General features: G+C 35.8%; 1 long non-coding RNA gene across 1 annotated transcript in view; it reads right to left on the minus strand.

Moving 5' to 3' along the window:
- Positions 1-6956: 6956 nt before the first annotated feature.
- Positions 6957-14638, minus strand: part of LOC105881130 (uncharacterized) — a 179388-nt gene continuing 171706 nt past the window's right edge. Inside the window, exon 4 of the long non-coding RNA XR_012922457.1 lies at positions 6957-7243. This is a non-coding gene — a long non-coding RNA (uncharacterized LOC105881130). The remainder of the gene's footprint in view (positions 7244-14638) is intronic.

Consider the following 14638-nt stretch of genomic DNA (forward strand, 5'->3'; position numbering starts at 1 on the left):
AAACTTTCTAAACTAATTTATAGAAGCTCTGTGTCTGTTAAAGCTATTAATTTCTTGTTTATTATATGTGTCACAAATATATTCTCTCATTCTATTATTTGCTTTTGAATGATAAAGATTTGAAAGTTAATATAATGTCTTTTGACATACAGAAGTTTTGAATTTTTATACAGTTAAACACTATTTTCTTTTACTTCATGGCTTTACCCACTAAGTTTACTCTTTAAAAATTGTTTTTATGTTTCTTCTAATATTTTCATAGGTTTACATTTTATATCAAGGTCTTTAGTTTATGTCTTTGTGTATATGTTAGCAGAGGGACTCTTATAATATTTCTTCTAAAAAATAATATCCTAATATATTTCTCAATGATACATTATTATGGCACTAATTTTAAATATCATCATTATTAAATCTTAAACTGGCATATATATTTGAGTCTGTTTCTGTTTCTAGATTCTGCCCTGTTCCACTAATTTTCTTGTCCTTTCTTTTGCAAGTACCACATCATCTTTATTACAGTAGCGTTAGAATTTGCTCAAATATCTGGGCAAATCTCTTTTCACTATCATTTTTCAAAAATGTATTGGCAAGTCCTACACACTTTTTCACTCTCTATACTACCACCTCACTGCTCTTTTCTCAGTTCTTCAAGTGCCCCATGACTCTTTGTCCCCAGGACCCTTGTACATGCTGCTCAAGTTACCCATATACCTCGCCCAATTCCTGACCAGCTCACCTGTTTCAAAAATTATCTCATTTAGGGAAGACTTCCCAGAATCACCAAATCAGATAATTTTCATTCAGAGTAATTACCTCTGAAATATATTTATCTTTGTGATTAGATTACAATCTATGCCCCTACACTAGACCATAAGCTCCACTAGGGAACAAAAAAAATGCCAAAATTATTTCCCTGAAGTCCAGCTAATAGTAGGCAAAGTACTGAATACATTTCTGATGAATAGATGAATGAATGAACAAATGAAAGAATGAAGACTGAACACTCCTACACTGCTGGTGGGACTGCAAACTAGTTCAACCTCTGTGGAAAGCAATATGGAGATACCTTAAAGTGATACAAGTGAATCTACCATTTAATCCAGCAATTCCATTGCTGGGCATCTACCCAAAAGATCCAATGACACTCTACAAAAAAGACACCTGCACTTGAATGTTTATAGCAGCACAATTCATAATTGCAAGGCTGTGGAAACAGCCCAAGTGCCCATCAATCCAAGAATGGATTAATAAAATGTGGTATATGTACACCATGGAGCACTATTCAGCTCTAAGAAACAATGGTGATATAGCACATCTTATATTTTCCTGGTTAGAGCTGGAACCCATACTACCAAGTGAAGTATCCCAAGAATGGAAAAACAAGCACCACATATATTCACCAGCAAACTGGTATTAACTGAGTAGCACCTAAGTGGACACATAGGTACTACAGTAATAGGGTATTGGGCAGGTGGGAGGGGGGAGGGGGGCGGGTATATACATACATAATGAGTGAGATGTGCACCATCTGGGGGGTGGTCATGCTGGAAACTCAGACTTGTGTGTGGGGGGGGAAAGGGCATTTATTGAAACCTTAAAATCTATACCCCCATAATATGCCGAAATAAAAAAAAAAAAAAGAATGAAGACTGGCACAGAAGTACCCCTCCACCCAGCTCCTGTAATCTTAACTAAAGTCTCTATTTGGGAAGAAGACAAATTCTTGTTTTCTAAGGAAGAAGTAGTCATGGCCACATCACCGGTCATCCATTTCTAAAACATGGGATTATATGCTGAAGGAAGGAAGGAAGGAAGGGCTAAGAGATCCAGTGCTGCCTTCTGCTCATCCTCTGACCATCTTGCTAATCCCCACAGGAGGACACTCACCACAGAGCATGGGAGTCATTTCAGTTTCCATTATTCTTGGCATGATTGTTGAGTGACATTTCAATTACAGCCTTCTTGCCCCTGATTGCAGGAGCCTGAGAGCTCACTCTTAAATCTGCCCAGGAAATACAGTATCACATTCCAGTCTGGTGGTTTAGTGTACCACATGGGTACACAAGACCAAGACATTACAAGCTGATAAACTTGATAGGGCCTATATGCTTACTGGAGAAAACTCTGAGATTTCAGAACTTTGGAGAGATAACCACAGGAGTTGAGTCTTTAAATATTTTGGGGGTTTGAGTTGGAAGCTGCTCCCTCACCATTTGCACAGAATCATCCACTCTGGGAAGAACTTCTATAGGAAAGGCAGATGCTTCTGTTTTCTAAGTAACTCCTCAGAAGATCTTGGGGTGAGCTTAACATCAGAGTACATAAAGGATTTTAAAAAATTCAATTTAGTGGGTATGAATAACAACAATAGCAATAATTCTTCATTATGGGTCTTCTAAAAGCCTGGTGCTTCACATAATGTTTGCAGCAATTCTATCAGATAGGAAGCATCTTTGACATTTTATGTGTAAGGAAATGGATCCTTAGAAAGGAAATTTCCTCAAAGTTCCTCAGCTTGTAAATAAGAAAGCCAGACTTCAAACTGCAGATACCAGATTTATCCGAATCAAAAACTCTTGATTTTTCTAGAGAGAACACCATGAAGATACCTGAAGTAATGTGGAGATTATAACTTCCAGAAGGCACCATGTTTCTCCATAGTTTCCTCGTCTACCTCCTATATCCTTACTTCAAATCTTCAGGCCTTTCCCTCTCTCATTTCAAACCACTGTCTCTTGTCTAAAGGTGCACAAAGTAAGATTTCCTGGAGATGGCTGTCTGGATGGGTTTCATCTAGGGAGAATTTCTTGATCATCACTCCAAACCACACTGAGCAAAAAGGCCTCTCTATTGGGTTTCAAAGCACCGAGGGTCTACTCCTATCATGACACACACTAGGTTGTCATGTGTACCAGTCTGTGGTTCTCTTCTACAAAGATGAAGAATGGGATGAGCCAAATCTTAGTCACATTTGCATCTTGAGCATCTGACACTGGGTCTGGCACATGGTAGGTGCTCAAATATGAGTTTTAGATTAAAGTACAAGATACCTCAAGATACCTCCTTCCTGCTCCTCCATATCCTTAAGAATGGACTTTATACTTTTCAAAGTAAAAAATAACATGTTGTAAAAGTATAGAAAAAGGCCTCTCAGGATACAGTGCCTACCTAAAACAAGCCTGATGAGAAGAACAAAGAATTGACTCCTGACCCCACACCACCACTCTAACAAGCATCAAGTAACAAGCAACAGTGTAGTAATGCCGGAAGAATTAAATGAGTATAGAAAAAGACCCTCTCTGAGGCACTTTGTAAAAGAAAGACCAACAACTGAGGATGGATATTAAGAAAAAGCCTTCTGGCAAACCAGTCCCTGCCCAAACACAAAGTATCACTAAAGGAATTTGAAGTCTGTGGTGCACTGTAGGAAAACAGAGTGACCACAGTCCCCAATTTCGACTCAACTGCTAACTAAATCGACTCAATAATCCACATTAAAGTCCTAGCAGAAGGAATTGTGCTCATTTCTAGGTATAAAAAACACTTACTTTAACATATCCACTGTCCTACTGAAGGTATTCAGCTTTCAACCAAAAAACTATAAAGCAGACAAAAATAAAGCAAGAAAAACAACACATCATCAGTAGTAAATCAACAGAACCAGACTTACGTATGATACAAATGTTGAAACTGTAAACACCCAACAGCAGAAGAATACCCATTCAAGTGCACTTATAACATTCAACAAGATAGATCATATCCTGCTTCATAAGACCAAATCTTACCAAATTTAAAAGAAATCACAGTAAGAATGTTCTCTAACTATGTTGAAGTTAATTAGAAATTAATAAAAGATATCTATAAATCGCTCAAATTAAACAAGTCACTTTTACCTAATACATGAGTCAAAGACAAAGTCTTGAGAGAAACTAAAAATGTTTTTAACTAAATGAAAATGAAAACACAGCATATCAAAATTTGTGGGACACATCTAAAGCATTGCTTAGAGAAAATCATTAACAGTGAATTTTTATATGAACATAGTCACAAAAATCCTGAATAGTAGCAAATTTAAGGTAGCAATATATAAAAATATATTTTAAAAACAATGTAGCCATTTCTTATAAAGTTAAACCCATATTTATCACATGCCCCAGCAATCTCCCAGGATGCTACCCAAGAGAAGTGAAAACCTATGTTCACACAAAAACCTGTATGCAAATATTTATAACTGCTTAATACATAATCACAAAAACTGGAAATAGCACCAATGTCCTTCCATGAGTGAATGGATAAACAAACTGGTACATGCATACAATGAAATACCACTCAGCAACAAAAAGGAATAAATTATTGATTTGTGAAACAACACCAAAGAATCTCAAATGCACTTTGCCAACCAAAAGAAGCCTGACCCAAAAGACTATACATTATAGATCCATAGGATATTCAGGAAGAGGCAAAACTACAGGAATGGAGAACAGATGGGCAGTGGGCAGGGGGTGGAGAAGGGGAGGAGACTGACTATAAACAGGCAGCATGAGACATTTTTTGGAAGTGACAGAACTGTCTGTATATTGATTGTGGTGGCGGATACATTTGTCAAAACCACAATGAGTGAATTTTATAGTATGCAAATTTAAAAATAAAACAAAAATAAAAGGTCACTTATACAAAAGAGAAGATAGGCTTGAAGAAAACCAGTCCATCCTCTATACACCTGGTCACCCTACAAGAGTTCTGCCACCAAAAAAAATCACACCCTACCAAGCCATCCCCAGGCCAAGACCTCAGGCAAGCCATTTAACTCTGTACTTTACAAAAGCATTCTGAAAAACAAAATTGTACTTTAAGATATAATAATCCAATCAGATATGTCCTGACACCCCTGTCCACGTACTAATCTCCTGATTATAGGCCGGCACCGCAGAAAATTTGAGCAAATGTAACAACTCTTTTCCCCTTCAACAAACCGAGGGCTGGAAAGCCTATAAATGTGCTATTTCAGCTGTTTTTAGCAGCTTATCATGATTTTGTGAAAGTCTGGCCTCAAGACTTTGGATCCCTTCTTAATAACATTTAATGCTACCATTATGTAATTGAATCCATTTTGTCAGTGTAGTGGGAATATCGTTAAACTGTAATTCATTTCACTGTCTTCTAACTTTCAGACCCTCAAGTCCCAGAGTCCAGAACACCAGGAACTTGAAGCAGGGTGTGATCCTAATCCTTCCCCTCCCTCCACCCTCCTGGGCCAGGCGGAGTTTTTCCACACTGCAGTGTTATCCATTTCATTATCATCCAGGCCCTGGGATGCTTCAGGCTGGCAGAGTGTGTGCGTGGTCTCTGCGGGGCTCCTCCTCATCTGGCAGTGCTTTAAACTCCCTGATGCAGAGTGACACTTTTCTGTTTTGCCGAGTCTCAATCTGGATGCAGAGCACTTTTGGAAATGCAATCATATCAGGAGATGGTCCTTTTTACATCAGTTGTCCCCTCGATATTAAGTACATACCTGGCACCTTGCCACCTAATGTGCAAGTAGCCACATTAGTATTGAAACCATATGTTCATTAGCAAGGTTGGCACCAACTCGGCCTCCACTGTCCGAAGTTAATGTTGTATTCCATTATAGTCCAGACAACGGGACAGTGTAGGATACAGTTTGGGCATGAGAACAAACAGTCTTGTTTGAGGAAATCTGAGTCTTCAACTGTTAGAAATATGATCCAGTTTCTATCTTGACGTATGTCTGCACTGATGTTTCAGAGAGGGACATGTTTTGAAAGAAAATACCATTCTTTCAGTGTTATCTTTGCAAAATTGTATTTAATTCTTTCCACCACTTGCAGGGACAACTGGAGTCCGCTGGCTTCTTGCTGGGCTAATTACTTCATCCCTGGAGATTCACGCAAGAGTGTTTCACTTAATATAAAGGAGTGACTCAGAATCATTGCTTTCAATTAAGAAAGCCTGAGAGAGTTCTGAGAACAGTGTTCTCTTCTTTTAGAAGTAGGGAGGAGGGGTGCTAAGATAGGGAGGAAGGGGAGGGAAAAAGAGAGAAGAAAAAAGATATAAGCAGAAAAAGACTTGTGCATTTAAAATGAAAGCATCGATTCCATGCATTAGTTTCATAAAATCTAATTCAAACTGCACAAGTGCTCAGCCTTCCAGACATTATTATGTACAATGTGTATTTAATCTCTTGCTCCATCCTGGTAGAAAGACATGCTGGATTTATAAAAACTTATGATGATGATGATGATGATGATGATGATGATGATTTATGCTCATGTGTGGGTCTCATGGTTAGGTCAGAGGGCTTGGATTTTTCTGTATCCCTTACTAGTGAAGCAAACTTACTTTTTGCATGTATGCTCGACAAAGCTGCCCAAAGTATTTGTTTAAACCCATTAGTTTCACTGCTTTACAAAAGAGTTTCTTATAGCTCACATGTGTTCAAGTCCCTTCTTGATTATACACGGCAATCATAAACCAGAATTTTACAAATTTAGAAACCTACATGTGGGACATGGATTAAAGTATTTTTATGACCGCTGCTGGAAATAGTGGCATTGAAGACCAGGTTTTCCACCAGATGATCCATGAGGTATTATAATCCTCCGATGTACAGCTAGGTCTATTATAATAAAATATTTTCCAGAAAACTTAGGATGACCTAACTTCACCAGTTTCTCCAAAAAGCAGCCATATTCCAACCAAAAGTAAACAGTACTCTTAGATCAGTGTAAAAGTATCAGTCAATAAACTACATCTGTGGCCAAACCATCCCACCAGGTTTCCTGGCAAATCATTTCTTGGACTTCCTGAGAAGATGGATCTGAGCCAGTCCTGTATTATCCAAAAGTAACGCAAGTGTTTAGGCCCCCAACAAAGCAAGAACATTAAATTATAAGAAAAAAAAATCTTCATAAGAATTGGATATTTAATTTTTTACAAAAGCTATTAATCACATGGAAAAAGTCAGAATAAAACTCAAAATGTTTTCTATTATCTTATACTTATTTATGCTTACTTGTAGTTTATTATTATTTTTCTTTTGGCCAGTGTTGGAAGGGCATAGTCTTTATCATGCTAGAGGCCTTGAGAGGTCTTCCTGCAGCTCTTATCTGCTTCTTGTCCTGCCACCTGAGAGGAAAATTCTGGACCTGTCTCCTGAGTGTCCTCCTCTTCGTGGACTCACAAGCCACCTCCATATTGGGTCTTCCCAGAGCTCCCAGCGCTAACAGAACAAGTTAACATTTTAGTGATTCATTCCTGTTTTCTACTTCACACAAATTTAATTCAAAACTATCCCAACGATAGGAACACTGTCTCCTTTTTTTCTGCGTGAGCAAAGGGTTAACGCTAACAAACAACGTGCTAAATGCATCCATTTCTGCATGTGCTCCCCATCTAGTCTGAACCCCTCTGCTCATGCTCATTTTCCATATGACCTTTTACAAGTAGCTAAGAAAGGAGTCCATTGTTGCCTGCATTTAGTGGGTTTAAAATCATAGTCCCCAAACAACTGAAAAGGCGAATCAGGGAAGGAATGCCAAAAACAAAGATAAAGTATTTTCCCCCAGGAAAAGCCATGTATAAAGTCAGCCATGAGATGGTGGTTGGTTTAGAAACTTCACCCATGTCTGTGAGATAAGTAGGGGACTGGATAGTTATAAATTATAGCTTGTATGCTCTCTTAGCCCCCAGTCAGCTGCTTCCACACTCCTCCTATAGTGTATGTAATTTTTCCTTTCAAATCCCCCAAAATGGAGCTATAAGTTAATTATTAATTTGTAGGCCCACCTGGCTGAGCTGATATCAAAGCATAATTCTTTTGTAAGTTAGCTAGCTAGCTAGCTAGATAAAATTAGGTTAGATATATATTGTATATAGTACTGGAGAGAGAGAGACACACACACACAAACACACAAGCACACACACACATTATGTATTAAATCCCAGGTGATGGGAGGTAGGCTTTGGTAAGTAGGCTTGCTCTACTTTGCACACAAACTGATTGTGTTAGCTAGTCTCCAAAGATAGCCCCAAACCATCCTACCCCACCCTTTTATGCATATGCTGCTGCTTTCATCAAGAGAGGGAGTGTATTTTCCTCCCCTTGAATCTTGGCTGGCTCTGTGACTGCTTTGACCAATGCAATGTGGAACAATGTTCTGGGATTTCCAAGCCCAAGCAATAAGAAGGCCTGGTGGCTTCTGCTTCCTTCCATAAGCCTCGAGTTGCTATGTAAGAATCCCAAGACACCCTGCTGGAGAAAGAGGGCATGGGGTTAGGCTCTGAAAGCAGAGACACCACATGGAGAGAGAGGCACCATGAGGAGCACTGAGAGCTGAGACATCCAGCACTGGCCACAGCTGCAGCTCCTGCCATCTTCTGAAACTGTGTGAGAAATGTCAAGCAAGAATTGAAGAACCACCTAGGAGAGGAACTATGAGACATAGTCAAATGATTGTTTTAAGCCAATACGTTTTCAGGTGGTTTCCTATGCAATAAATGAAACTGTTTTTTTCAAGCAGCTGTTTTTGTCTATTTGTTACAATGACAACTTCAAATTTCAAGTAGAATACGACTTAACAGATAGGCATTTGTTTAGGTTTTGGATTTTTGATAAATGAGTAGAAATTAAACATCAAATAGTTTTCATACTAGAATATTTGAGTGAACTTAGTAGGATCTAAATTTTAATTTATTACATTAAAATACACATGATTTGTCAAATAAGTGGAAAAGTATTTGGCACAGTGTGTTTAGGACATTAGCAATTCCAAAAAGCATTTGGAAGATCTCCTATGCTTGGTTTATGCCTTCTACTCCTAAAGTCTGACTAGTGTTTTAAGAAAAAAGACATTCCCTAATTTTTCATTCAAATTCAGAAGAGCATAATAAACCCCTATATATCCAATATTCAGTTTCAACAATAATCACTCACAACCAATTTTGTTTCATCTGTACCCTAAGCACTCCCCCCTTCCCTGATTATTTGAAACACATCTAAGAAAACATAATTAACCCATAAATATTCTAAAGATTCTAAGATAAAAGATAAAGATTATTCTTAAAAACAAAACCACAATACCTTTATTATACCTACAAATTTTTAACAGTTAATAGTATCAAATATGCTATTAGTGTTTGGAAGATTTTGTTTTATTTTGTTTAGCTGAGATTCAAATAAGGTCTATATACATTGTTATTGGTTGACATATTTCTTTAATCTATAAGTTCTCCCTTTCTATCCTTTCTTCCTTTGCCATTTTTCATTGTTGCTATTGCGGTTGAAAATAATGATTGTCCTACAGAGTTTTCTTCAGTCCAGGTTTTGACACCCCATGGTGTCTGTCATTTAACATCTTCTGCTGTTCCTTGTGACCTTGCAAAATGGTAATTAGATGTAGAGATTTGATCAGACTCAGGTTCAATTTTTTGGCAAGAATGGTTCATAGCGGTAATGTGAAATTCAATAAAGAGGACATATAATGTCTAACTGTCTTTGGGTAGTGTTGGCAACCATTAATGATAATTGCTTGGGTCCATTAATTCATTAAGGATTGCAAAATGATATTTTATTTCTCTTATTTCTTTTCTATATATTTCCTAGAATCCATCTCTAAGAGAAATTTCCCTTCATCAATTTTTGTTTACCCTGAAGAACTTTTAGTACAGGAAAGGCAGGGTAAATGCTGATATTTCTTTTCTACTTGCCATTCTTCAAAATAATGAATGGGTTCCCTAAATCTTCCAAAGGTAACCAATGTGATGTTTTTAGTACCATTTAAAAGTCAGGGATTTAAATATATTTGATGTGTTACAATTCATTGACATTTTGTCCTTATCGTTGCTCAAAATTTAGCCAGTGGGAGCAACTTCAAAATGTTTCCTTTTCAGCAGACCTTGGTACATACTCTTATAACTTCCTTGAGCTTCCCTGATTTCTGGTTATGACAAGATGTCCCATACTAACCCTGTACATTTTGTGTGCCAGACGTAGAATCATCCATTTCTCCAGAGACCTGGTTCCTTATACTGGGAAATGTGATTTAAAGAGCACAATCTGAATCCTACAGCTACTAATTATCATTGGACTGGTGATCGGTTTTATTTCTTTGCATTGAAAAGATGGTGGTATTTTTTGAGTATGTTGGATATTTTTTTGAGAAAAAATAAATTTCAATTTACGCCACTGCACTGCATTTTTACTTATCCTTCTTCATCTTACATTGTATTCCTTTTTCAGATGCCAAAAACTCCAGCTTATTGACACTCAGAATATATTATTAGACTTGGGTTTTTATCAATCCAATTTTGTTCTTATGGCCAAAGATATTTGCATCTCATTTTTTGTGAATCATGTCTATCTCTAGCTGATTTTTCCATAGAGTTATTGATCTTTCTTTTTTTTTTTTTGAGACAGAGTCTTGCTTGTTGCCCAGGCTAGAGTGAGTGCCGTGGCGTCAGCCTAGCTCACAGCAACCTCAAACTACTGGGCTCAAGCAATCCTTCTGCCTCAGCCTCCCGAGTAGCTGGGACTACAGGCATGCACCACCATGCCAGGCTAATTTATATATATATATTAGTTGGCCAATTAATTTCTTTCTATTTATAGTAGAGACGGGGTCTTGCTCTTGCTCAGGCTGGTTTCGAACTCCTGACCTCGAGCAATCCGCCCGCCTCGGCCTCCCAGAGTGCTAGGATTACAGGCTTGAGCCACTGCGCCCGGTCGGGTTATTGATCTTTTACTGCTCTATTTTTAGAAGCTCATTTTATATAAGGGATAAATACTTTGTCCATTATATAAACAGCAAATGTTTTTTCCATATTTGTCTTTTGTTGTTTGCTTTTCCTATGGTAGATTTTTTTCTGTCATGCAAAATTTGTTTGCATTTATGTTATCAAGTGTATCAATCTTTTCCATGATTGCTTCTCAGTTTTGAGTTGTAGTTTTGAAAGCTTGCTCCCTGGCACATTTAGGGTGTCATTTTTTACATTTAAATTTTTAATACAGTTGAAGTTTATTTTTATGTGCAGTGTGAGGAATGGATCTAATTAAATCTTTACATAAGGCCAGTTTTCCCAGCAATAATTTTTGAAAGTCCATCTCTTTTTCACCTTGATTTGCGTATGTAATCTATTTCTGGATTTTCTATTCTGATCTGTTGCTCTGTTTATTTGTGTACACAAACCGCCCTCTTTTAATTACATAGGTTTTATGTGGTTTTTATTATCAGCCTGCTTTAGTCCATTCTTTATTTTTCTTCTTTACCTGGCTATTCTTTCTTGTTTATTATTCCAAATGAAATTTTTAGTCAACTTGTCTGGTTAATTATAAAAAATTAAAAACCTAATGGTATTTTATTTGGATTGCATTACATTTATAAACTAATTTAAAGAGGAATGACAACTTTATGATGTTGAATTTTCCTATCCAAGAACATAGTATATCTTTTCATCTGTTCAAGTTTACTTTTGCATTTTGGGGGGAATGTTTATAATTTTCCTTTTATAGTCTTTTTTATAGATCTAGTTAAATATCTATCCAGGTATTTTCTTTTACTTCATTCCATTCTATTTCATTTCATCATTTTATTTTATTGGCAACAGTAAGTGTAATCTTCTTTTCCATGTATCTATGAAATAGTTTTTGTTTTATGTATAAAACTTGCTTTTTTATATGCTGATTTTATAATCTGACATTCTTTTATTACTTAAAAGTTTTTCAATTGATGTCTTTGAGATTTCCAGACATTCATCCCATATAATCTAAAAGATCATTTTGCTTCTCCCTTTCCAATTATTTACTGCTAATTAAAGTGGGGTTTTTTGGTCTAATTTCACTGACTAACTAATACCTCCAGCACAATGTTAAGTAGTGGTGGAGATAGTGGATGAATGTCTCAGTACCTACACTATTAAAAATTACATTTAGAAAATTAACTCACAACACTTGCAGGTAGTGGTGCAAAGCATGCTTTATTTGAATTTTTATTATTTTCTAAGCTTTTATTATTCCTTAGCTGTCCTATAGATCTATGGATAAGATTTAATCTATGTAGAAGGAAAACAAGAATAGTTTTCCTTGGGGGCCTCCTTGTCTTATTCTTGACTCTGCCTTAAGCAGGAAAAACACTAGAATTTCTCCATTAAGAGGTTTTTAACTCTGAGGATTATTATCATGTTTAAAAAGTATCCATCAATTCCTGGTTTTGTTGAGAGTTTTATAATGTGAAAGGATGTTAAATTTTGTCAAATGCCTTTTCTGCTTCCACAGAGATAATTATGATTTTTTTTTCCTTACTTCTTTGGATTTCCTAATATTGGATGAACTTTGTATTTCTGTAGTAAACCCCACATGGTAATGACATGTTTTTAAAATATACTATTAAATTTTGTTTGGTAATATTTTATTTAAGAATTCACTATTCATATGTGAGATTATTCTGTAATTTTCTTTTTTGGTGCAATCTTTGTCAGGTTTGAAGATCAATGTTATCTCATTTCGTAAAACAAAATTTAAATTCATCTTTCTTTTCCTATGCCCTGGTGTATTTTATTAGAATTGGGATTATCCTATCTTTGAAGTTTTTTTGTAGAATTTTCTTGTAAATCTTTCAAGGTGTGGTGCTTTTTTGTAGGAAAGCTCTTTATCTACTTTTTTTATTCCTTCTAAAATAATTGATTAGTTTATTCTTTCTCTTCTATGTGAATTCTGATATGTCATATTGTTCTTAAAAATTATACATTTTATTTAGGTTTTCAAATGTATGCACATACACTCTACAACATAGTCTCATTTGATTATTTTATTTTTTTCTATTTTGATAGTTTTTCCTACTTTGTCATTTGTAGTTTTGTGTATTTGTGTCATTTCCATTTCTTTGATTAGATTAGCTAGTGGTTAATCTATTTTGTTAGTTTTTATTTTTAACAGACAAGTTTTTTGTTTATTGAGCTATTCTACAATTTTGTGGTTTCCATCTCATTAATTTCTGCTTGCATCTTTATTAATCCTCTCCTTCTTCTTTATGTTGTTGGTAGTGGTGGTGTTTTAAGATGGGTTTTTCATTTTTATTTTCTAATTTTCATCTTTTTCTCATTTTAGGCATTTTAAAGGTTATAAAATTTCCTTTGATAATTCCTTTGAAATGGAAGTTAATAGTATTAATTATGGTTGTTTTACTAATTTCTATTTGATTGCACTGCGATCAGAGAATATTATTTGTAATTTTTCCATTCTTTGGAATTGATTGAGATTTTCTTTGCTGTGTAGATGCAGTAAATTTTTGTAAATGTTCTGCAAGCAATTGAAAACAAAAAGTCTTCTCTATTATCTATGTTAAAATTTGAATAATTATCTATAAAATGTATCTTAATCATTTTGTCTTTTAGATCTTTCATATCCATATTAATATTTTTTCACATTTGACCTACCTTAGATTGAGAGAAGAGTGTTAAAACTATTATTGACATATTTTTTGTCTATGTTTCCTTGTTACTGTGTTATTGAAAATATAAACATTAATAACATATCTTCATTATGGATTGTAACCTTAAGTATCACAAAATGTTCTTTTTCTCCTTCAGTGCTTTTAGGCCTGACCTCTACATTGTCAAATATTAAGTAGTAAGCCCTACTATTTTTTTTTCTTATATCTTTGTTCACCTTCTGAATATTCTTTTTTTTCCTGTATATATCTTATATACAATAGAGTATTAGATTATACAATCTCAGTTTTTTTATTTTAATATATGGCCTCCTTGCAGTCACCTGTGAATTGGGTCCTGTAAAGCCAAAGAATCAGTTGCTCTTCTCAGGACAGACGACTGAGCTTTCCAATGAGTACCACTGGAGATTTGGGTGTTCTTCACCACCCACATCCATAAGTCTCAATTCCTTCTCCCTGCTTCTTGCACAGTTTTAATGACACCACAGAAACCTTTTGCTATCAGTTTTGCACCCATATGCACATGCGTTAGGGTATGTGCTTCATTGTAGATTTCATCTTTGCAGTTTTGGCTTTGCTACTTGGCCTCTGTTTATTGGAGGATTCAGACAGTGGTAAACTATATTGCTATTTCTGCCATCTCCCCATAATTTTTACTTCCCTAATTTCTAATGGAACAAAATTTGAAATTATTGTCATTTTCCTTCTACACAGTTTATATCTTATCCATACATCTATAGGACAGCTAAGGAATAATAAAAGCTTATAGAAGTTATACTTGCCACCTGGTAAATACGACATGAATGTTAGCTGCTATTACCGTAAAGATGTTTATCATTTGTATTGTTTTTATCAAGGGAATACATATTCTAGCCCTTCCCCACTTGACCTTTTGCTATAGTGATGGATAAGGGAGTAGACTACATGTTACACAGGATACTATTTCTGTGGAATGTTAAGACACATTGTGTTCCAAATATGTTCTATTGTCAAAAAAGTTGAAAAACTCTAGATTAAAAGAAGATAAGATTTTCCCACCCCATTATATTTTTCTAATAGTGAATCCAAAGCACTTCTCTGCCACTATGTTCATCCCACTCTTCCTTTCTCTTCCTCCCTGCCATGCTGCCCTAAGCATTATGAACACTTGAGTTTAGTCTTAGAGATACCAT

This window comes from Microcebus murinus, chromosome 13 (genome assembly GCF_040939455.1).
Source record: "Microcebus murinus isolate Inina chromosome 13, M.murinus_Inina_mat1.0, whole genome shotgun sequence".
Classification (NCBI taxonomy): Eukaryota; Metazoa; Chordata; class Mammalia; order Primates; family Cheirogaleidae; genus Microcebus; species Microcebus murinus.